Source organism: Triticum urartu, chromosome 2A (assembly GCF_056163025.1).
Source record: "Triticum urartu cultivar PI428250 chromosome 2A, HENAU_Tu73, whole genome shotgun sequence".
NCBI classification, from domain to species: Eukaryota; Viridiplantae; Streptophyta; class Magnoliopsida; order Poales; family Poaceae; genus Triticum; species Triticum urartu.
In genome coordinates, this window is record NC_141874.1 from 615,629,910 (window position 1) to 615,654,234 (window position 24,325).

Consider the following 24,325-nt stretch of genomic DNA (forward strand, 5'->3'; position numbering starts at 1 on the left):
TTCTCGTCGGCGAAGATCTGGTCAGCATACAGTTGGTTGCATGATCCGAGATGCCACTTGTGCCTGGAGGAGCCGGAAACCACTAAGCACATCTATCTCTCGAAACAGGCTTTCACCCCGCTTTAGAGCATCTCCAGCCGTTCGACCCCCAGGACGCCGAAAAAGAGCCGCCTGGGGGCGAACCGGCGCTTGCTTGGCGCGTGGGGGCGATTGCGTGCCCAGTCGACGCCCCCAGGTCGCCGCCAAAATCATGCAAACTTGGCGATATTTCATACAAAATTGTACAACCTCGGTGAAACTGGCACAAACTCGACGAAACTACGCCAAACTACGCCTAGGCCTGCTGCGCCGCGGCCACCGCACTCCATCTATATGCTGAGAAGCCTGTAGAAACGGGTGTAGTCATCGTCGCCGCCGCCGCCGCCGCTGTCGTCGCGTGCCCTGCCGTAGCTGCCGCCATCCCTGCTGCACCCTTGGCCAGGGTCGCCGACGCGCGGTGGGGCGCTAGATGGCCCAGCCTCGTCCACCTCGTCGCTGTCAAGGACGATGACGCCGCCCTCCTCCCGCCCGCGGCGCCGGGCCTGGAGCTCCACGTATGCCCGACGCTGGCGGCGCACCTGCTCGCGGACGTAGTCCTCCTTCGCCCATTTTAGGGCGGCCTCATCGTCGGGGGCCACCATGTTGACGTGCTCCGGCTTCACGGGGAGCAGGCCCGGCTCGGGCTTCGGCCGGACCAGGCGGAGGGAGCGCGGGGAGGGGCGGGCACCCTCGTTGATGACGAGGGTGCCGCCGGAGCAGTGTCTCCTCCAGCTCCGGCTTGACGGGGCGGAGCGCCGGCGAGCCGAAGGAGAGCGAGCCTGAGCCCGACGAGGAGGACGTCCCTGGCTTCATTCTCCGCGGCGTCCAGGATCTGCCACGGCGGCGAGAGAAGGACGGCCGCGGCGGGTACTCGAGGCGCGGCACGTTGCCGGTCTCGATGTGGTCGAGGGCGGCCTCGAGGGTGCGGCCCAGCACGCCCCACCACTCGCGCCTCCCGTCGGCGTTGAGGCGGCCGCGGGGGATGATGCCGTTGGCGGAGGCGATCTGTTCTTGGCGGCGACGCTTGAAGTACATCGTCCACAACGTTTTGCTGTCAGCGGCGTACCTCGGCTCGTTTCGCTGCTCCTCCGTCAGGGACAAGCAGATGCGGACGATCTCGGCTTGCCGTGCCGCCCCTTCGAGCACCGGTGGCACCGGGATGCCGCCGGCGCTCAGCCTCCACGCCCCCGGCACACACATGCCCGGGGGCGCCGGATACTCGGCCTCATAGAGGAGGCGTGCCTCCGGCTCTTGGAGATGGCGGCGGGCGATGCCGTTCGCCGCCGCGCCGTCGCCGGGGAACCTCTCAGCCATTTGCTCGTCGGCGGGAAGTGGGGAGTGGGCTGCTTTTGTGTGGCGATGCGAGATGAAGTGTGGCAGGTATGGCGTTCACCAGCGGGGGATCGAGTTTTATAGCCGCGGCTGGGCGGTGAGAGCCTTCATGCCGGGCGACGCGTGGAGGGAGTGGGAGGGACGCGCGTCGGTGGCGCCTTCACTGCGCCGCCCATGAGGCATCAATGGAGGCTGACCGGCGCGGCAGCTCGGCAGCCTTGGCCAGCCTTCACATTGATTCTTGCGGGAACCGAGGCGATGAGGACGAGAAGCGGCGTCTCGCTGACGCGACGGGCCCATCCCCGTTCGCGCCAAAAACGCGTTCCCCGGCGCCCCCAGGCGCCCCCAGCGCGTCGGGTTCGGCCTGAGTCCATCGGCGTCAGTTCGGCCCAAACCGGCGAAAAACGAGCTCCTGGGGTGCGGCTGGGCCGATTTCGGGCCGCTGACAATAAAAAAGCGCCTGAGGGGCCTGTTGGGGACGCTGCTGGAGATGCTCTTATAAAAAAAAAGCAAAAGCACATCTATCTGCAAGGACGACCCCTTCTCCATTGCTGTTTGGAGCCATATGTAGGCAATTATGGACATGCATAACTCTCTCTTGCGGGAGATCCCATGTTGTCCCGTCAATGGTGTTGAGTATCGTAATTAGATTGAAAACATAGAATAGACTAGGAAGTATTTTGGCTGTCTTGCACTCCAAGAAGATCATGTACTTCTATATATATGCCCATGAAACTGAAGCAATACATCATCGATTCCACCAATCCCTCTTCATCTCTTTTAACTTGGTTCATACGGTGTTGTCTCAATGGGTTTAGATGGTGCCCTATTTGACGTGAATGCGGCTGTCTCTAATGCATAATCCCAAAATAATAAAGGCAAATTGATAAGAGACATCATAGAACACACCATATCTAATAAAATACGTTTACGATGTTCGAACACACCATTGCGATGTGGTGTTCCAGGTGGTGTGAGTTGTGAAACAATTCCACATTATTTTAAATGAAGGCCAAACTCGTAACTCAAATATTCGCCTCCGCGATCAGATCATAGAAACTTTATTTTCTTGTTATGATGATTCTCCACTTCATTCTAAAATTCTTTGTACTTTTCAAATGTTTCAGGCTTGTGTTTCATAAAGTAGATATAACCATACCTACTCAAATCATCTGTGAAAGTCAGAAAATAACGATATCCACCATGTGCCTCAACACTCATTGGACCACATACATCGGTATGTATTATTTCCAATAAGTCATTAGCTCGCTCCATTGTTCCAGAGAACGGAGTTTTAGTCATCTTACCCATGAGGCATGATTAGCAAGTATCAAATGATTCATAATCAAGTGATTCCAAAAGTTCATCTGCATGGAGTTTCTTCATGCGCTTTACACCAATATGACCTAAAGGGCAGTGCTACAAGTATGTTTCACTATCATTATCAACTTTGCATCTTTTGACATTAATATTATGAATATGTGTGTCACTAGCTACGATCGAGATTCAACAAGAATATACCATTCATCAAAGGTGCATGACCATAAAAGATTTATACCTACTAATAAAGCAAGGTGCGTTTCGCCAATTTTTTCATCCGTTCACCGTCGAAAATATTTTTTTATATCCGAGGTGGTACTAAACTTTTATGGTCTAGCTGCTAGAAAAGAAAACAAATTGTCCAGAATTTCGTACATGGGCCGCACGCGCTAAGGCCCAGAAAAGCCCCACATTTATATCCCGCGCACGCTGCTGGGGAACCTTATTTATCGCACAGAGTCACATATAGTCCGAGCTTCCCATCTCTCGCCCAATGTTGGGCCGGCCCATTTCCGTTTTTCTGTATTTTTTTTCTATTTTTCAATTTTCCCTTGCAAGATATATTTTCCTTTCTCGTAATTTTTTTAAATTTTCCTAAATTTCGTTTCTGGTAATATTTTCGTTAAATCTTAGAATTTCAAATTTTGTTCCCATTTTCAAAATTATTTGGAACTTTAAATTTATATTTTCGTTCACTTTTTTCTCGAAATTCAAAAAATGTTCGCATTTTAAAAGAAAATCCAAATTTTTTGGAGACTTACAAAATAAATTTCATTTTAAAAATAATAGTAATTCGAAAAATATTATTTCCTTGAAATTTTCACAAATTCAAAATAATGTTCGTGATAAAAACACATTTTTGAAAATGGTTTTGAAAGTTCAAAACAAGCTTCCATTTTAAAAAAAGTGTTTCACAAATTCAAAAAATGTCCGTTTCTCCGCCTTAAAATGGTCATGTTTTCAAAAAATGTTTGTGAATTTAAAAAAATCTTCCTATTTCATGTTTTTTTGCCTTTTCCAGAAATTAATGCTTTTTCCAAAAAAAACTCATATGTTTTTTTTAAAAAAAACAGGAGGTCACCACAACCTCGACAAGGAGGTGGACTTGAAGGGAAAAAAGGCACGAGTTGGGTAGTGGTCGTCACTCGGACCAACCCCACTACAATAAACATCTCACGGACCAAACATGACCCACGAGAACACCACAACTCTCCGCTCTGTCGCGCCACTGTTGTGGAGAACGTTTTGATGGACACATCAATTATTTCTCCCGACACTTCTGGCAAAAATATCTCTTCCGTTGCAACGCACGGGCATATGTGCTATATTACTCATATAAATAGAACAACCATTATTCCCTGACTTAAATGAATAATTGTCTCGCCTTAAACAAGATCCAGATATAATCTTCATGCTCAACGCTAACACCAAATAACAATTATTGAGGTCTAAAACTAACCCCGAAGGTAGATGTAGAGGTAGCGTGCCGATCTTGGAACCATTCCCGACGCGCATCATCACCTCATCCTTAGCCAATCTTCGTTTATTCTGAAGCTCCTATTTCGAGTTACAAATATGAGCAACCGAACCAGTATCAAATATCCAGGCGCTACTACGAGCATTAGTAAGGAGCACATCAATAACATGTATATCAAATATACCTTTGTTCACTTTGCCATCCTTCTTATCCGCCAAGTATTTGGGGCAGTTCCGCTTCCAGTGACCATTTCCTTTGCAGTAGAAGCACTCAGTTCTAGGCTTGGGTCCAACTTTGGGCTTCTTCATGGGAGCGGCAACTTGCTTGTCATTCTTATTGAAGTTCCCTTTCTTTCCCTTGCCTTCTTTTTGAAACTAGTGGTCTTGTTAACCATCAACACTTGATGCTCCTTCTTAATTTCTACCTCCGCGGATTTAAGCATTGCGAAGAGCTCGAGAATCATTTTCGTCATTCCTTGCATATTATAGTTCATCACGAAGCCTTTGTAGCTTGGTGGAAGTGACTGAAGAACTCTGTCAATAACACTCTCAACTAGAAGATCAATTCCCAGCTGAGTCAAGTGGTTATGATACCTAGACATTTTGAATATGTGTTCACTGACAAAACTGTTCTGCTCCATCTTGCAGTTGTAGAATTTGTTGGAGACTTCATATCTCTCAACCGGGCATTAGCTTGAAATATTAACTTCAGCTCTTGGAACATCTCATATGCTCTATGGCGTTCAAAACGTCTTTAAAGTCCTAGTTCTAAGCCGTAAAGCATGGTGTCAGAGTAATGGGCCACGGGTAGCCTAACCCGAGTCCCTGAGCATTTCAAGACATCGGGCTGGCTGTGCCCCTCAGGCGTCGAGGACGTAGCGCCGCCTTCTGGTGGCCGGCTGGCTCAAGAGGCCGGCTGCTAGAGGACAGCCAAGCACCAGAAGACGGCCCCAAGATGAGCCGACTCTCAGCAGGCGGCCTCTAGAGAGGCCGGTTCCTGGCAGGCGACCCACATCGCTCTCTGAGTCTATGCCCCCATAAAGAAGACAAGACAGGATGAGGCTACAGTGTAGCCCATCCCCCCATATCCAGGGCGGGGCACGACCACAGTGTCCCGTACCGGCCGAGATCTCCGCACGACGCGGCAATGTTGCCATCTCGCCCTTGAAGTCACTCCTGTCAGGTGGAACCCTGTTCCCACGACGACCTGTTGGTATGGCCTGCAGGCGGCGGGCCCTACCAGGCAGCGAGAGCCCAGAGGGCGGTAGCAACTGACCAGTCGCACCCGAGGGAGACCGGCCTCTAGCAGGCGGCCCACTCCATCCTCGGAGTCCACACGCCATTAATCAGACGAGACATGGTGTGGCTACAGTGATCTCCCGCCAGACGGCGGGACTGTAGCCACGCCCCCCGACCAAGCACGCGTCATCAGCGTTACGGCTACAGTAACAAGCAGCCAGCCGGGCCCGCAAGAGGCGGAGGCGGCCTGTCGTCTCCGTACCAGACCAGCCGGCAGGGCTCACCAGGCGGCAGGCCCCAGCGGCCGGAGGAGGAGCCGGTGACAGGAGACACTGACAGCCGGGTCCTACACCCGGCCAGATTACCATTGTACCCCTAGGGGTAGGCCTATATAAACCCCCAAGACACCCATGCAAAGGGTTCCCAACCTGTTAGACCTAGACACCCACATCGAGAGAGGGGAGAGCTAGCCCTGCTTTCTTCTACCTCTAGCATACAACTCGAGGAGCACCATTGTACTCGCAAGTGCCTTAGTGATCATGCGGAGACCCCGCAAAGCAGGACTAGGGGTGTTATCTCCTAGGAGAGCCCCGAACCTGGGTAAGATTCGCCGGCGTGCATGTCTTCACCTCATCCTGTTTCCTGGCACCGGCAACGTCCTACTAGCCCCCATCATGATTAGCCATCCTTTGGCATATGTCGCACCAAACCCCCGACATTTGGCGCCCACCGTGGGGCTAGGTGCACCGTCGTCCGGAGATCTATTCTGGACGGGAACCCTCTTCCTCCCTGCTGAGCGCAGCCAGCCAGGCACGCCAGATGGCGTTTGCACCGACGCGTTGCTTGGCGCAGAGGTCGCCTGCGCAGCAAGCTGCCTCACCGACCTTGTTGGCGAGATCCTCCTCTCCGACGAGCCTGCATCCGACGTAGGCAACAACGACCCCGACATCCGCCTCGTCAGGTTCCTCGACCAGCTCCGTGTCGCCGACGAGCCGGCCGTCGACTTGGAGTCGGTCGGCTCCACCGACCCGATGCTCGTCGACTCCGAACGGCGTCGCTCGACGCGTTCCCTACCAACATGGTGATCGTTGATGATCCTCTCCCCCGCGCCGACAGCGGCGGCAGCTGTCGGTGGGAACGACACCTATGGGATCACAAGAATCCCTACTACGGTTAGAGGGGCGCGGGGTCGTGAGAAGAGCGGATCAAACAGATAGTACACAGTTTGTTTATCCAGGTTCGGGCCGCGAGGATGCGTAAAACCCTACTCCTGCTCTGGTGGATGTATATTCCTATTCTTGAGCTAGCTCTGGGGCATTAGGAGCTCCAAAAAGCCGAATCCTCCTCCTGGTCGCCTCGGGCCTCCTTTTATAGAAAAAGGGGTTGCCACAGTGGCACGCAGGAGGTGGAAAGGGTACAGTGATGCGAGGTTATCCCTCGCATTACATGACAAGGCGCATTTAATGCGTCTTGCTTAGGTGTCCTTGCTTTATCGGGGACGGGGGAGAAACCTGTCTCGTCCGTCGCCGCTCCTTCTTGTGTCGACACGTGCCCTGGCCAGCGATGCCTGTGATGCCATGTAGGTAGGCAGGCAGCTGAGGTGGCGCAGTGGTGGGTCTTCACGAAGATCTGCATGCCGCCAAGCAGGTGCCTGCCCAGCTGGTTGGGTCGGCAGCTGCATGCATACGGTGGTGGAGGTTTAGTCGGCGTGGGCCTGATGGTGGCCCTGCGGATGTCCTTGGCAAGGGCCTTGCCGGGGCCCCGACAAGGGTCTTGCCGAGGCGCCTGCTGTCATCCCCGGCAAGGCGCTTGCCGGGGGTCTCGTGGTCTTCCCTGGCTGGTATCTCGCCGAAGGTCGTCGTCTTGTTAGTGCGTATCTGATCTTGAATGTCTTCACAAAGATCTGCATGCCACCACGGGGATGTATCCCGAATCCTTGCCCCTTGGGGGCAGTGGACTCAAGGGTAATTTGCTCCGTAGGCATGGGGCGAGTCGCCGCGGCAAGGGTCTTGCCGGGGTTGCCAAAGCTGTCCCCCGGCAAGGATCTTGCCGGGGGAGTCCGCTTCGTCGCTTTTGCTCTTCATGGTCTTGGCCTTGGCGTCGTCCTAGTTCCCTTGAGCTTCGGTCTTACCCTGGCTCACCTCCCTTGCCTTGCTTGGTGTGGTGGTGCCCGTGGCTCAGACTGTCCGTGCACAGTTATAGGGGTATAAAAAAGTGTACCCCTTTTTTTGTACACCGACAGGAGCCCCCGGGCCTGGGCCACACATAAGCGCAACACGTTGTTGGGCTAGGCCCAAAAACGGTGCGCGGGCAGGCGGGGCGGTTTTTACCGCGGTAAGATTCTTCGCGCGCTGCGCTTCCCATGACTCGCGCGCGTGGCTCGGCGTGGGTAGGTGGGCGTGACGTGGGCAACATGCGTGGGGTTGGTCTCTGCACGCATGCGTCACGTCGTGGTAAAGGGGCGGTTCGCGCCTTCCCCATAAACGGAGGGAGGCGTGGAGGCGCGGCCCATTTACTGAATGGGGCTGAGGTGTGGTCTTCAAGGCGTCCACTCCCCATGATCACGGGGTGGAGAGAGGTCGCCTCACCCGTCCCCTCGGTTCTGCACGTCCGCCACGTGCCTCCTATGCGCTTGGGGTGGCAAACGGCGGATGCGGGAAACCGGGCCGTCGCTGGTTGGGGCAGCGGGTCGGTCCTGTCTCCCTGCGCCTTCCGTGTTCTGATTGGCCGAGCGGGACGGCCGAGCCCCAACCCCATTCCTTCATAAAGAGCGGGAGGGGGGGATGGCGTCCCGCATTCTTCCATCTCCTTCCTCCTTCAGCTTCTGCTCCTCTCTTCCATTCGTCATGGAGAGAGGAAATCCCGGTCCTTCAACGGTGGCGGCGAGGGTCGCCGCTCGACAACGCGTCCCTTCTTCTCCTGATCCGTTTTTGCTTTTGCAGGGATGGAGAGACGTTGGCCCAGAGGGTGAAAAGGGCGAAGGCCTCGGCGAGCAGTCAGCCCCCGGCTGGGGCTTCAAAGACGCCACTGATGGTGTTGAGCAGCCCGGACAGCAGCCCCCGACACAGCCCCCAGCGTAAGTTCGTCACCCTCCTCTTATTCGACATGTGGTAGGTGTTCGATGCTATGGTGTTGTCCTTGTCGGGTTTGCAGGAGGGGAGCGGCAGCAGGAGGAGCCGCAGAGGGCTACCCCCAACACACCACCCCCATCGACTACGCCGCCGCGAGGGGCGTCCCCGGCAAGGGCACCAAGCACGGAGCCCACAGCCATGGAGGAAGAGGGGAACTTGGGCGCTGGTGACTCTGCCATGGCGCCAAATGCTGGCGGGGAGGGGACTTCTACTTCACAGCCTGGCACTGGTGAGTCGCCTGTCCTCCGTCTCTGTTTTTCCCTTATTCTTTTTCTTGGCTTCATTGCTCCCATTACTGCCCAGGCCCTCCTTCAATAGATATGGAGGACGTGGATACTGTTGTTGGGAATATTGCTGAGGAGGCCGCAGCGGAGGCCGACAGGATTGCCGCCAGAGATGCTGACGAGGTCGCCGCCGATGAGGCCGCCAAGGATGCTGCCGAGGACACCGCCGCGGGGGCTGCCAAGGCGACCGGCGAGGCTTCTGCCGAGGGTGCCAGCGGTGGGCCTGCCGGGGAAGCCGGCAAGGCCACCGCCGAGGAAGAGGTGGTTGATGATCAGCCTCCCTCCTCCTCAACCTCGGGCCCCGGCAGATATCTGAAGGTGGGCGATGATCTTTTCGTCCATCTTCCAGGGGCGTCAAGTTCCCGAGCGCCCGCCGAAGGGGAAGTCTTTGACGGCGAGGTGCTTGCTGCCACCGGGCTCGAGGTGGTCGATGAACCGGGCATTGGCGGTGATGGTTCTCCAGAAGAGCAGCTTTTCCGTGCCATGGGGGCCAATTTCCGAAAGCTCCAAGTGCTCTACCGTGCTCGCCTGGACAAGGTCAAGTCCAGGATGGCAATGGTGGACAAGGCGGAGGTGGACTTCAAGGCGCGCGTTGCTGAGACGCAGACCTGGTTTCACCAGACTCGCGAGGAGCAGAGGGCCTTTCAGGGGGAATTGGCCAAGCGCGATGTAGAGCTCACCATGAAGATGGCTGACATCGAGAAGGCCCAGGAAAAGGCGGCGAACTTGGCTGCCGCGGCCGAGGCCTCTTGGAACCAGCATCAAGCCGCATTGGATTCCCAGGAAGAGGACCTCTCCGTGCGTGAGGCGAAGCTTGCCGCAACGCTCCACGGCAAGGATGAGGAGCTTGAGGCCCTTGTCGTGCGACGGACTCGCGAGCTAGAGCAGAGGCACAAAGAGGCACTCAATGCCAAAGCTCTGGCCCATGCCGGCAAGGTGAAGGAGTTGGAGGTAGAGCGGGACGAGCTGAAGGAGCAGGCCCTCAAGCTGTCCAACGAGAAGAGCACGCTCAACAGCGCCTTGGTAGAGGCGCAAGGAGCGGTCATCAGCAGGGCTGGGGAGCTCTCCAAAGCGCAAAACTCCATCAGAGATCTCAAGCTGAAGCTAGAGAATCTCGAGAAGATGTTGTTGGGGAGCAGAGCTCGGGAGGAGACCTTGACCAGGAGCCTGGAGGAGGAGAAGCCACTGTGGGCGAACGAGGCCGCCTCCCACCAGGAATATGTGGCGGGCGAGAACAGATGGATCAGCCGTCTGGAGGACGTCGCCGGCAGGGTCACCTCGCAGTTGGCCACCATGGGGATGCCAAACATGAGGTATGCCCCTGAGCGCAGCGGGACCGTCAACGCCAAGCTGACCCAGTTCTTCGAGGGCGTCCTTGGAACCTTGGCTTATCTTCACTCCAACAGAGCGGCCACGTTGGCCAGGGAGGCCCGGCGACTTTGCCGGGGGGTCATGACCAAGGTCCTCACCAAGATGGCGTACTGGAATCCCGACTTCGACTTCGAAGCCGCGATGTATAGCTTGCCGGATGGTACTGACCTCACGGTGCTCAAGGAGTGCATCAAGCCCATCATCATCAGTATCGACGAAATCAAGAGGGTGGAAGGCCAGCGCCGGGATTAGGCATCCCGTTCTTCTTCGCCGCTGCAGGTTCCCGACCAAGACAAATTTTATCTTTAGTTAGAACCGCAGCAATGATGTGATCTAACATAACTTTTGCAGTACTCTTAATTTTCATGCACGTTATTTCCCCGTTCAATTTCTCTTTGTATGCGCGCCCTATGTCGATTGGGTAGGTTCACCGGCGCGGAAGCCCCTAGCGGCGTTTTGGGGATGGATCCCCATGGGCCTGCCGGGTATGCGTGCTGCCGGACGAGCCACCTTACCGTTCTGAACGCGGCCGCTCGAACTGTCGAGCTTGACTCGAGTCAGAATCGAGAGCGTTGTTGATCGCGGAAGGCTACTCTGCCATTCTCAACGCAGCTGCTTGAGCTGTTGAGCGGACTCGAAACAGGGCAAGGGCGTTGTCGATCGTGGGAGAGCCCCCTGGCGTGCAGGTTTCTCATACAAAGGCGTGACATCTCTGGGGGGGGGGGGGAATAATCTCATATAAGAAGGATAGAACAAATAAGGGTTCAGTGCAACTTAGCTTCTGTTTGCAGTCGCTCGAGTGCTGATCTTCTGGCCTCCTTTCTTCTCCAAGGGCCACGAAGACGAAGGAGTGCTGGGCTAACTGCTAGAGCCAATTCTCACAACTGCGCCCCCTACCTGGCGTGCCAAAGATGTCGGTGGGAACGACACCTATGGGATCACAAGAATCCCTACTACGGTTAGCGGGGCGCGGGTCATGAGAAGAGCGGATCAAACAGATAGTACACAGTTTGTTTATCCAGGTTCGGGCCGCGAGGATGCGTAAAACCCTACTCCTGCTTTGGTGGATGTATATTCCTGTTCTTGAGCTAGCTCTGGGGCATTAGGAGCTCCAAAAAGCCGAATCCTCCTCCTGGTCGCCTCGGGCCTCCTTTTATAGAAAAAGGGGTTGCCACAGTGGCACGCAGGAGGTGGAAAGGGTACAGTGATGCGAGGTTATCCCTCGCATTACATGACAAGGCGCATTTAATGCGTCTTGCTTAGGTGTCCTTGCTTTATCGGGGACGGGGAGAAACCTGTCTCGTCCGTCGCCGCTCCTTCTTGTGTCGACACGCGCCCTGGCCAGCGATGCCTGTGATGCCATGTAGGTAGGCAGGCAGCTGAGGTGGCGCAGTGGTGGGTCTTCATGAAGATCTGCATGCCGCCACGCAGGTGCCTGCCTAGCTGGTTGGGTCGGCAGCTGCATGCGTACGGTGGTGGAGGTTTAGTCAGCGTGGGCCTGATGGTGGCCCTGCGGATGTCCTTGGCAAGGGCCTTGCCAGGGCCCCGGCAAGGGTCTTGCCGAGGCGCCTGCTGTCATCCCCGGCAAGGCGCTTGCCTGGGGTCTCGTGGTCTTCCCTGGCTGGTATCTCGCCAAAGGTCGTCGTCTTCTTAGTGCGTATCTGATCTTGAATGTCTTCACAAAGATCTGCATGCCACCATGGGGATGTCTCCCGAATCCTTGCCCCTTGGGGGCAGTGGACTCAAGGGTAATTTGCTCCGTAGGCATGGGGCAAGTCGCCGCGGCAAGGGTCTTGCCGGGGTTGCCAAAGCTGTCCCTCGGCAAGGATCTTGCCGGGGGAGTCCGCTTCGTCCCTTTTGCTCTTCGTGGTCTTGGCCTTGGCGTCGTCCTAGTTCCCTTGAGCTTCGGTCTTACCCTGGCTCACCTCCCTTGCCTTGCTTGGTGTGGTGGTGCCCGTGGCTCAGACTGTCCGTGCACAGTTATAGGGGTACAAAAAGTGTACCCCTCTTTTTGTACACCGACAGCAGCACTGTCACAGAGGTGCTCGTCATCAGCCACGATGGAGTTTTCGGTGACGGTGCCCGAGACCCGCTCCAAGCAACGCTGCAAGACCTGTCTGCACCCATCGCGGAAGACGCCGACGCCGAGACGCTGGAAGCCCGCCGCGTCCAGCTTGTTGAGAGTGCCAAGAAGCTAGCCAGCATGAGACGCCTTTCGGAGGCTTATCAACGCGAGATGGACCGCGCTGTTGGCGGCACGCCGGCTCGTGGCGGACCCAGCCACAACGGTATGGTCCGGCAGCATGGCGCGGCCATTGCCAGCATGTTCGGGGCCGATCGCCCCGTCTACGCCACGCCCATGGAGAACATACGAGCCGCCCAAGCGGCAGCAGATGAGCTGGACAACCTGGAGGGCGACGAGCGTCACCACATGATGGAGCGCGTCTAGCAACTCATCAATGCGGCTGCCGAGCAGCAAGAAGCCGGCTGCCGCATCGGGGGCCTCACCCGATGGAACGACGACCAGCCTCCCCGCCAGGATCATGGCGCGACATCTTAGACGCCGACTGATCGCAACCACGGGCGACGAGACAAGGAGCCGGCTGCCAGACACAGCCGGACGCACATCACCATCGAGCGCGACCAAGACGGCCTCCCTCATGCGGTGGAACGACAAGGCGGCTACCGGCCTCCCCAACGCAGAGAAAAGCGCGTGTCTCTGCCGCCTGTCGATCATCCGAGTGTTGGAGGCCGGCTTGGCCCCCGAGAAGGAATCGGACAGAATGATGCCCTCCACCGGACCGATCGTCTCAACCGACCCCTGGCGCTAGAAGAAGAAGACACTTTGGGCCCGCCTTGCTTCGGCCCCCGCATCCGAGATGAGCCCTTCCCCAAAGGGTTCACGCTCCCAAGAGATACGCCCAAGTATACCGGCTCCGTGAAGCCGGAGGACTGGCTGGTCGACTACTCCACCGCCGTCAGCATTGGAAACGGCAACAAGCGTGTTGCCGTGAAGTATGTTCCACTCGGCAACAACCTGAAGCCCCACAGCATCAATAGTTGGGTAGATTTCACGGAGGCCTTCATCCGCAACTTCACCAGCACGTACAAGCGGCCGCCCAAGCCTCGCCAGCTCTCCTTGTGCGTCCAAGGCCCCAACGAATCGACTCGCGATTACCTCACACGTTGGGCCGAGCTGCACAACTCTTGCGAGGGCGTGCATGAGGTGCAGGCCATCGAGTACTTCACAGCCGGGTGCAGAGAAGGAACTTTGCGCAAACACCGGCTCCTCTGCGACGAGCCGACGACCCTCGACGAGCTACTGATCATAGCAGACAAATACCCTACGGCCGATTCCTCCATGAAGATGGAAATTCAAGTTGATGCATTGGCAAGGTGGCTCCTCAGGCTCCTCGGACCCCGGCTGGTGACACTAGTCGGCGCCAACAGCAAAGAGACAACAAGCAAAAAGCCCCGATGCCGGCTTCCACCAGCCGGCAGGTGGCAGCAGTCGAAGACCGGCAGCCGGAGGGGCAGCCTCTTCCCAAGCGCCAGAAGGGCGGCAAGCCCAACTGGTTGCTCGCCTTCTCCTATGAGCAGAATCTTAATGCTCCCTGCAAATTCCATAGTGGCGCGAAGCTGTCCAACCACACCACACGGAAATGTCATTGGCTCACACGAATCTCCAAGGGCGAAGGGCTGCAACCACCCCCGCCTGCTGGCCAGCCGCCTCCGCCTCCTTAGCAGTCGGCGGCCCGCCCAACAGTCGACGCCGTTCAAGATCAATTCCCTGAAGAACATGGAGCGTATGTTGTTTTCACCAGTGTGGCCAATGACAGGTGCAACCGGCGCCGACAGTCTCGTGAGGTGAATGTCGTGGCCATTGAAGCCCCAGAGTTCATGCACTGGTTAGAGAGGCCAATCAGTTGGAGCCGGGATGATCACCCAGAAGTAATGCCTTCCCCGGGCTCTTACGCTTTGGTGTTGGAGGCCACCTTTGCCATGGAGAGGCGAGCTGCTCGTTTCTTCAGAGTCCTGATAGATGGCGGCAGCAGCATCAACATCCTGTACCGTGACACCATGGAGAAGTTAAAGATTAAACCCAAGCATCTCCTGCCCAGTCGGACTGTCTTCCACGACATAGTTCCTAGCCTTTCTCACTCACCAATCGGCAAGATCCAGATAGATGTCCTCTTCAGGGACGAAGACCATTTCCGCCAAGAGCCCATCTGGTTTGAGGTGGTCGACCTGGAAAGCCCGTACCACGCACTGCTTGGCCGACCTGCTTTAACCAAGTTCATGGCGGTGCCACATTATGCCTACCTCAAGATGAAGATGTCGAGTGCCAAGGGACTCATTACCATCTCCGGAGATTATCAGAAGTCGTCCGACTGTGCGGCCGCCAGCAGCCGGCCGGCCGAGTCCCTTGTGATCGCTGCCGAGAAGCGGCTCCTTAACCAGGTTGTGGCCATGGCCGGCAAGCAGCCGGACATGTCTCATGATCCCAAGGAGGCGGAAGCTGAAGGATCCTTCAAGCCGGCCAAGGAGACAAAGAAGATACCGTTGGACCCAGAGCGCCCGGAGAGGTACGCTGTCGTAGGCGGAAACCTTGATAGCAAATAGGAAAGCGAGCTCGTCGATTTCCTCCGTGAGAATCGGGACATCTTCGCATGGTCTCCCAAAGACATGCCGGGTGTACCGACGGATTTCGCCGAGCACAAGCTACATGTCAGAGAAGACGCCAAGCCAGTCAAGCAACCCCTACGCCAACTGTCGGAGGAGAAGAGAAGAACCATTGGAGAAGAGATCGCCCGTCTATTGGCAGCCGGCTTCATCATGGAAGTTTTCTTCCCAGAATGGCTTGCCAACCCAGTCCTTGTACCGAAGAAGAATAACAAATGGCGCATGTGCATTGACTACACCAGCCTCAACAAGGCCAGCCCAAAGGACCAGTTTGCTCTGCCACATATAGACCAAGTGATAGATTCCACAGCCGGATGCGAGCTGTTGAGTTTTTTGGATGCCTACTCAGGATATCACCAGATCAAGCTGAACCAGGCAGACCGTCTAAAGACTGCATTCATCACACCATTTGGAGCCTTCTGCTACCTGACTATGACATTCAGCCTGAGAAATGCCGGTGCCACTTTTCAGCGTTGCATGCATAAGTGCCTCCTCAAGCAACTCGGCAGAAATGCCCACGTCTACGTAGACGATATCGTGGTGAAGACAGAGAAGCACAACACACTCCTCGAAGATCTCAAGGAAACCTTTGAAAATCTGCGCCGATTTCAAATCAAGATCAACCTAGAAAAGTGCGTGTTCGGAGTACCAGCCGGCCAGCTCCTTGGCTTCCTGGTCTCAGAACATGGCATTGAGTGCAACCCTGTGAAGATCAAAGCCATTGAGAGGATGGAGAAGCCCACCTGACTGTGAGACGTCCATAAATTCACCGGCTGCTTGGCATCCATCAGCCAGTTCATCAGTCGGCTAGGCGAGAAGGCTCTTCCCCTGTGCCAGCTCATGAAGAAGACCACTCATTTCGAGTGGAACGACCAGGCGGATGATGCTTTTCTCCAGCTGAAAAAGATGTTGACGACGCCGCCTGTCCTGGCGGCTCCGACTGCTAAAGAGCTCATGTACCTTTACATCGCCGCTACTAGCCGGGTGGTCAGCACGGTCATAGTTGTGGAGCGCAAGGAAGACGGCAAGGCATTACCAGTCCAGAGGCCGGTGTATTACCTAATGAAGTGTTGTCCGCCTCCAAGCAGAACTACCCCCACTATCAGAAGATGTGCAACGACGTGCATTTTGCCGCCAAGAAGCTGAAGCCATACTTTTAGGGGCACCCAATCACTATTGTCTGCACCGCCCCACTTGCTGAGATCATTGGCAATAGAGATGCTTCTGGCCGAGTGGCCAAATGGGCCATCGAGTGGGCCCCCTACACCATCTACTACCAGCCTCGTACCGCCATCAAGTCCCAAGCACTGGCTGACTTCCTCGTCGACTGGGCCGAGACCCAGTACCTGCTGCCAGCGCGGGACTCCACCCATTGGCGGATGCATTTTGATGGTTCAAAAATGCGCACTGGTTTTGGAGCCGGCATCGTCCTCACCTCTCCCAAAGGCGACAAGCTCAAATACATGTTGCAAATCCACTTTGCCGCCTCCAACAATGTGGCCGAGTATGAAGCATTAATACACGACCTTCGGTTGGCCAAGGAAATCGGCATCCGCCGAATCCTATGCTACGGCGACTCCGACTTGGTGGTCCAGCAGTCTTCTGGTGACTGGGACGCCAAGGATGCAAATATGGCAAGCTACCCTTTTTTCATTCAGCAACTCAGTGGATACTTTGAGGGGTGCGAGTTCCTTCATGTGCCAAGAGCCGACAATGAGCAAGCAGATGCCTTGGCACGAATCGGCTCCACCCGACAAGCAATACCAGCTGGTGTCTCCCTTCAACGCCTCCTCAAGCCGTCGATCAAGCCATCTCCGGAATCTGAATCCATCTTTATGCCGGCTCCTCCCGAGGCCGACGGATCCAACTCTAGGGCTGCGGCAGCCGGCTCGCGGACCTCGGCAATCGGCCCGGGGATTGCAACAGTTGGCCCGGGGACTTCACCAAGCGGCTCGGGGACTGCAGCAGTCGCACCCGACCTAGGGACTTCAGAACCCGGCCCGGAGGCTGCGGCAGTCGGCCCGGGGACTTCATCGACACAGCAAGCGGCAGCCGACTCCAACCCGCCGCCTCCCAGCCCAACCGTCCTCATGCAAGTTGCAGTTCTGGCAGTTGAAGAACTAGCAGCACCTTCATGGGCGCAACCCATACTCAACTTTCTAGTAAACAAAGAGCTGCTGACTGATGAGATCTCAGCCCGACAAGTGCAACGTCGAGCAACAACATACACCATTGTCAACAGAGAACTTGTGAGGCGCAGTGTCACTGGTGTGTACCAGCGCTGCGTGGAGCCGTAGAAAGGCCAAGCAATCCTCAAAGACATCCACCAAGGCGAGTGCGGCCACCACACAGCTTCCAGATCACTCGTGGCCAAAGCTTTCGACCACGGTTTCTTCTGGCCGACTGCCTTGGAGGATGCCAAGGATCTAGTCAAACATTGCAAGGGGTGTTAGAAGTTCAGCTCGCAGCAACATCTACCAGCTTCTGCACTCAAAACCATTCCCTTAGCATGGCCTTTCACCGTCTGGGGCTTGGATATGGCGGGACCATTCAACACAACACGCGGCGGCATGACCCATCTGCTTGTCGCCGTGGACAAATTCACCAAGTGGATAGAAGCAAAGCCAATCAAGAAGTTGAATGGTCCGACTGCCGTGACGTTCATTGCAGATATCACCACTCGGTATGGAGTACCACATAGCATCATCACGGATAATGGCACAAATTTTGCCAAAGGAGCCTTGGCGCATTTCTGCGCGACGCAGGGCATCCGACTGGACCTAGCATCCGTTGCCCATCCACAGTCAAACGGCCAAGTTGAGCGAGAAAACGGCCTCATCCTTTCCGGCATCAAGCCCCGACTGGTCGAGCCTCTAGAGCGGTCGGCCGACTGCTGGATTGATGAGTGTTGGCCGTCCTCTGGAGCCTGCGCACAACTCCAAACAAGGCAACCGGCTTCACGCCTTTCTTCCTCGTCTACGATGCCGAAGTCGTCATCCCGACGGACATTGAGTTCGACTCACCTCGCGTCACCATGTACACCGAGGAGGAAGCAAAAGAAGTGTGAGAAGACGGTGTCAATCTACTGGGGGAGGGCCGACTATTAGCACTCTGTCGGTCCGCCATCTACTAGCAGAGTCTGCGCCGCTACTACAACTGGAAGGTCAAGCCAAGATCTTTCCTGGAGGGAAACCTTGTGCTCCGGCTGATCCAGCGAACAGCCGGCCAGCACAAGCTCTCGACACCTTGGGAAGGCCCATTCATCATTAGCAAAGTTTTGGGCAACGACTCCTACTACCTGATCGATGCTCAGAAACCCAGAGCATGCAAGAGAGACGACTCCGACAAAGAGACAGAGCGGCCATGGAATGCAAACCTCCTTTGAAGATTTTACAGTTGATGCAGTATGTACCATGCTATCTGTTGTATTAAGTACGAAGACTCCGGGTCCCCCGAGAAGAGCTCGGGGGCTACCCTCTTTTCTATATATGATAAGTATTATGCCTATGAATGTGTTATTTCATTATTCCGCCTGGTACCGGGTTCGACCAGTCGCCCCGGGGGCTCGCCGCCTTGTACTATGTGGAGCTTCCTGTAGTCGGACAAGTAGTGTGTTGGCTGAGGGAGTCCTGGACTAAGGGGTCCTCGGGCGTCCGGCCTGTTATCCATGGGACGAACTGATGGGCTGTGAAGACACGAAGGCCGAAGATTGTACCCATGTCCGGATTGGACTCTCCTTGGCATGGAAGGCAAGCTTGGCGACCGACTATGAAGATTCCTTCTTATGTAACCGACTCTATGTAAACCCTAGATCCCATCGGTGTCTATATAAACTGGAGGGGTTAGTCCGGAAAGGATATACTCATTACCATAGTCATATAGGCTAGGCTTCTAGGGTTTAGCCATTATGATCTCGTGGTAGATCAACTCTTGTAACACTCATATTCATCAATATCAATCAAGCAGGACGTAGGTATTACCTCCATAGAGAGGGCCCGAACCTGGGTAAACACCATGTCCCCCGTCTCCTATTACCATTGATCCTAGACGCATAGTTCGGGACTCCCTCCCGAGATCCGCCGGTTTTGACACCGACATTGGTGCTTTCATTGAGAGTTCCACTGTGCCGTCAACGAAAGGTTCGATGGCCCCTTCAATTGTCTATAGTGACGCTGTCCAAGGAGAAACCTTCCTCCCCGGATAGATTTTCGTGTTCGGCGGCTTCGTACTGTGGGCCAACTCGCTTGGCCATCTGGAGCAGATCGATAGCTACACCCATGGCCACCAGGTCAGATTTGGAAGCTTGAACTATGTCGCGGATATGCGTGGAGACTTGATCTTCAATGGATTTGAGACCGCAGCGATCACTCCCCCTCACCCCGATGAACATGACTTAAATATGTCATCGGATCACACCCAGGAGATGGCCCCTGTTGCTACAACGGCCTTAGAACCGGAGCAGATCGTGCCATCTGAGGCCACCGAGTCCACGGTGTTGGAGCCACACATGGGCTCGGCACCCCGCAATATCTGCGTCAATGGAACTCCGTACTCGTCTCCGGCTATGAGTTCCGAACCGGGCACGCCCGCCGACACCGAGCTGGATCGGTTATCGATTTTCAAATTTAGCGCCGCAGACATCTTCCAGCACTCACCTTTGGGTGTTGTGCTAAACTCTTTAAAGAACCTGTCCCTGGAGAAGAACTCACTGCCGAACTATGTTCGGTTCGAGCCAAAGGCTGATGATGGGGAATTTCGCTTCCCACCCGCCACCCACTTCATAGCCACTGTCGATGACTTAACCGACGTGCTTGATTACGGCTCCGAGGACATCAACGGTATGGACGACAATGCCGACATGGAGCAAGGCCAAGACCCACCGTTCACTGGACGCTAGACAACCACCTCTTCGTACGATGTGTACATGGTCGACACACCTAAAAAAGCTAGCGACGACGGCAAAGGAGATCCAGTTGCGAATAAACCTTCTGAGACACAGTCCAAGCGCCGGTGCCCTAAACGCCGCTCTAAGCCTCGTCGCTCAAATGATGGAAACACTGGCACCAGAGAGAATAGTACTCCGGGCGATGCCGAAAACAATGAAGACCCTGTCGGGGCTGCATCCGAACAAGAGGAACAAGACAACGAGCAAGATAACCCTGATAAACAGGCCATGCCCAATGACCCAGACGATGATAGTTATCGTCTAGTCTCCGAGGATGATGAGAGCCTCGAGAGTAAGGACTTAGTCATGCCTGAGGCACCCCTTGAACAGTAGCGCTTCAAGCGCCATCTAATAGCCACTGCAAGAAACCTGAAGAAGAAGCAGCAGCAGCTCCAGGCTGATCAAGACCTGCTCATTGACAGGTGGACTGATGTCCTAGCAGCCAAGGAATATGGCCTCGAGCGCCCAGCCAAGAGTTACCCAAAGCGCAGACTGCTACCTCAGTTTGATGAGGAGGTACCAGACCCCATACTTCCCTCACGCAATGTGGACTGACCACCACGTGGTCGGGATAATACGGCGGACCGGCCACCCCGCGGTCGGGATAAAACAACAACTCAAGCCGAACGACAGCCCACCCCACTGCCTCGCAAAAACAGGGATAGAACAGCTCGGGACCATACATACGACCTTCGGCACGAGCTAGACAGTAGAGTAGGACACACCAGATCAATCTACGGATCGCGAGGACGCTTCCCAATTCGGGATGATGGCTACCTATTCGGACGTGACAAACCTAGTCACACCCGGGCCGATAACCGCAGACGGACTTCATCGGAGGTGCGCCGTGACGCAGCCCGATATAGAGGTGCCGCACACCCTCTCTTCTTCACAAATGAGGTGCTGGATCATGAATTCCCCGAGCGGTTCAAGCCCGTCAATATTGAATCATACGACGGAACAACCGATCCTGCACTATTGATTGAGGACTTTATTCTCCACATCCACATGGCCCATGGAGACGACCTCCACGCCATCAAATACCTCCCAGTAAAACTCAAAGGGCCAACTCGACACTGGCTAAACAGCCTGCCTGAGAATTCCATCGGCATCTAGGAGGACTTGGAAGAGGCCTTCCTTGACAACTTCCAAGGTACATATGTCCGGCCACCCGATGCCGATGACTTAAGCCACATAGTTCAACAACCTGGAGAATCAGCCAGAAAATTCTGGACTAGGTTCCTAACCAAAAAGAACCAGATCGTTGACTGTCCGGATGCCGAAGCCCTAGCGGCCTTTAAACACAATATCCGTGACGAATGGCTAGCACACCACCTTGGCCAAGAAAAGCCGAAGTCCATGGCAGCCCTTACGGCACTCATGGCCCTCTTTTGCGCGGGTGAGGACAGCTGGCTGGCTCGTAGCAAAAACACAACCAGCAAGACAAGCCCCTCCAAGGCCAATAACAGCTCCAGCAAGCTCCGGCACAACAGACACAAACGCTGATGCAATGGAGACAACACCGATGACACCACCGTTAACGCCAGATCCAGTGGCTCAAGTCCGGCCAACGAAAGAAGCCCTACAAAAGGAACAGTGAGGGACCATCCAGCCTGGATCACATACTCGATCGTCCGTGCCAGATACATGGTACCCCAGATAAAAAAGCCAATCACACCAACAGAGACTGTTGGGTTTTCAAACAGGCTGGCAAATTAAATGCCGAAAACAAAGAAAAGGGATCATAAAGTGAGGACAAGGACGAAGAGCCCCGGCAGCCGAACACTGGAGGACAGAAGAAATTTCCCCCTCAAGTCAAAACGGTGAACATGATATACTCTACGCACATCCCCAAAAGGGAGCACAAGCGAGCACTTAGGGATGTCTATTTGGTAGAGCCAGTCGCCCCGAAATTCAATCCCTGGTCATCATTCCCGATCACCTTCGATCGTCGAGATCACCTAACTAGTATCTGGCATGGTGGTTCTACCGCACTGGTTCTCGACCCAATCATGAACAGATTTCACCTAACACGAGTCCTAATGGACGGTGGTAGCAGCCTCAACCTGCTCTATTAGGATACAGTGCGGAAGATGGGCATTAATCCCTCACGAACCAAACCAACAAAGACTACCTTTAAAGGAGTCATACCAGGCGTTGAGGCCCGCTGCATGGGCTCAATCACGCTGGAGGTGGTCTTCGATTCTCCGGACAACTTCCGAAGCAAAGAGTTAATCTTCGATATCGTCCCCTTCTGCAGCGGCTACCACACACTGCTCGATGAACCGCGTTTGCTAGATTCAACACAGTGCCACACTATGCTTATCTCAAGCTCAAGATGCCCGGTCCGCGCGGCGTCATAACAGTCAATGGCAATACTGAACGCTCCCTCCGGTCAGAGGAGCACACCGCCGCCCTAGCGGCAGAGGTACAGAGCGGCCTTCTCAAGCAGCACCATAGTACGACTGCCGAGCCCCTGGACATCATTAAGAGGTTCCGGACTACACTGCAACAGGACAACGCGACTCATCAAGAGCTCGGTTAGCAATTCGGCCTCCGTCCCAGTCCCGATGAAGTAGTGGCATTCGTACCACGCGTACATAGTTACGCACTCAAAATTCCATGGACATCGACGGAGGCACAAGCCAGCCCGGGATCTACAGTTTGGCTAGACCGATCCCGGGCACACATATAACTTTACTATCCCCTTTTCCCTTTTTTTAGGTTGCTCTTACGTGGGCCTCCTTCGACGGCCTGATTAATGGCCCTGTCAAAGGATAAACACATCGGATTGACACAGAGCACAGGCGTACATGGGAAGCCCTAGAGGCTAACTAAATGATTACTCTATCCATTTTAGGACCCACACGCAACTCGCCTTTGGTCGCGACATGTCAAACAGCCGGTTTCTTATGGCATTATTTTGTACTAATGTGCTTAGACGCATTAACCCAACTATAATGGAAACAATTCATGATCCAAGTTCAAGGGCCCCAGATCCTATCTCTGTTCTCCCTCTGTTTTCCTTTAAATTACTTATTTTCTAGCAACCGTACACTTTGGTACGTTTCATATTTGCCAGGGGCTCCCCATCACCCCATGATACGACAACAAAGTACGGACAATCCTTAAAGATAAGTTCGGCACCCTGAATTTAGCATTATATGCATTGGCTCCGAATCATGTCTTCGGTCAATAGTTGGGTTGCCCAGCTCCTGTGCTTGCTACCCTATGTTCCGCTAAATCTTCTAGGGTAGTAAAGGGAGAACTACTGCGATTGTGCCCTGGCCTTGACCAGATGAGCACCTCAGTAGAGAAAGCCGAAACTGACTGTCATGATACGGCGAGAGCCGGTCAGCTGTTTGAGGGTTACAAATCATTGGAGATTTTTTCTGCATTATGCAACAAATCGGCATTTCCCGATCACATGCTGACAACACCCTAGCTTGAACCAGGGGCTGCGCCCATGCTTTATTATAAAACTCCTATCACTAAGTGAGGGCGTTTAAGCCGGATAGTATGATTGCCTTGTCCGTTGCGCTAAACAACTCCTTCAAGGGCCATACAATTGGATCAAGATTGTTTAGATTCCATCCCGAACACCTCCGTACTACCTACGTGAGGGCAGAAGCCGACGAATGGCCAACCCTCAGATTACATACAACACGGCCGCACATGAGGAAACAATTAAAGCATAACAAAATTACATCACAAAACAGGCTTTGTTTTTTATAATACAAGGCAAAGGCAACATGAATACATTTATTGAAATACAATGTCCTGCGAACATTGTGCTGCCGCAAGGCGAGACCCCTCTACGACATCCGCAAAATACCATTCGGGTGTGCGGTGCTCCTTGCTCTCTAGTGGCCCTCTGGTCACCTCGACGGCGTCCATCTTCGCCCACCACATCTTGCAACGGGCGAAGGCCATGCGTGCACCTTCAATGCAGGCCGAGCGCTTGACGACGTCCAGCCGAGGATAGGCGTTCACCATCCGCCTCACGAGTTCGAAGTAGCTTCTTGGCATAGCTTCGGTTGGCCATAGCTGGATTATCAAATCCTTCATGGCTGGTACGGCCACCCTATGCAGCTCCACTAGCTGTTTCAGTTGATCGGTGAAGGAAACGGGATGCTCTGGCGCCGCATACTGCGACCAGAATAGCTTCTCCGTAGAACCCCCTCCTTCGGCTCGATAGAACTCCGCGGCGTCTGATACACTGCATGGTAAATCCGCAAAAGCTCATGGGGAACTCCGAACCCGGGTTAGTAAAAGGTACTACTTCTCCGCATACTTGCTTTGCATCTTAAAAGCCTTACCTGCTGTGATCTTCTTGGCCTCCTGGATCTCCTGGAGGGTGGCCTGGGCCTCATTCCGTGCGGTCTTCGCGCTCTGACGAGCCTTGGCAAGTTTGGCCCCTTGAACCAAAGCATCATGCTCCAAGGCCTCACATTTTTTCACCACAT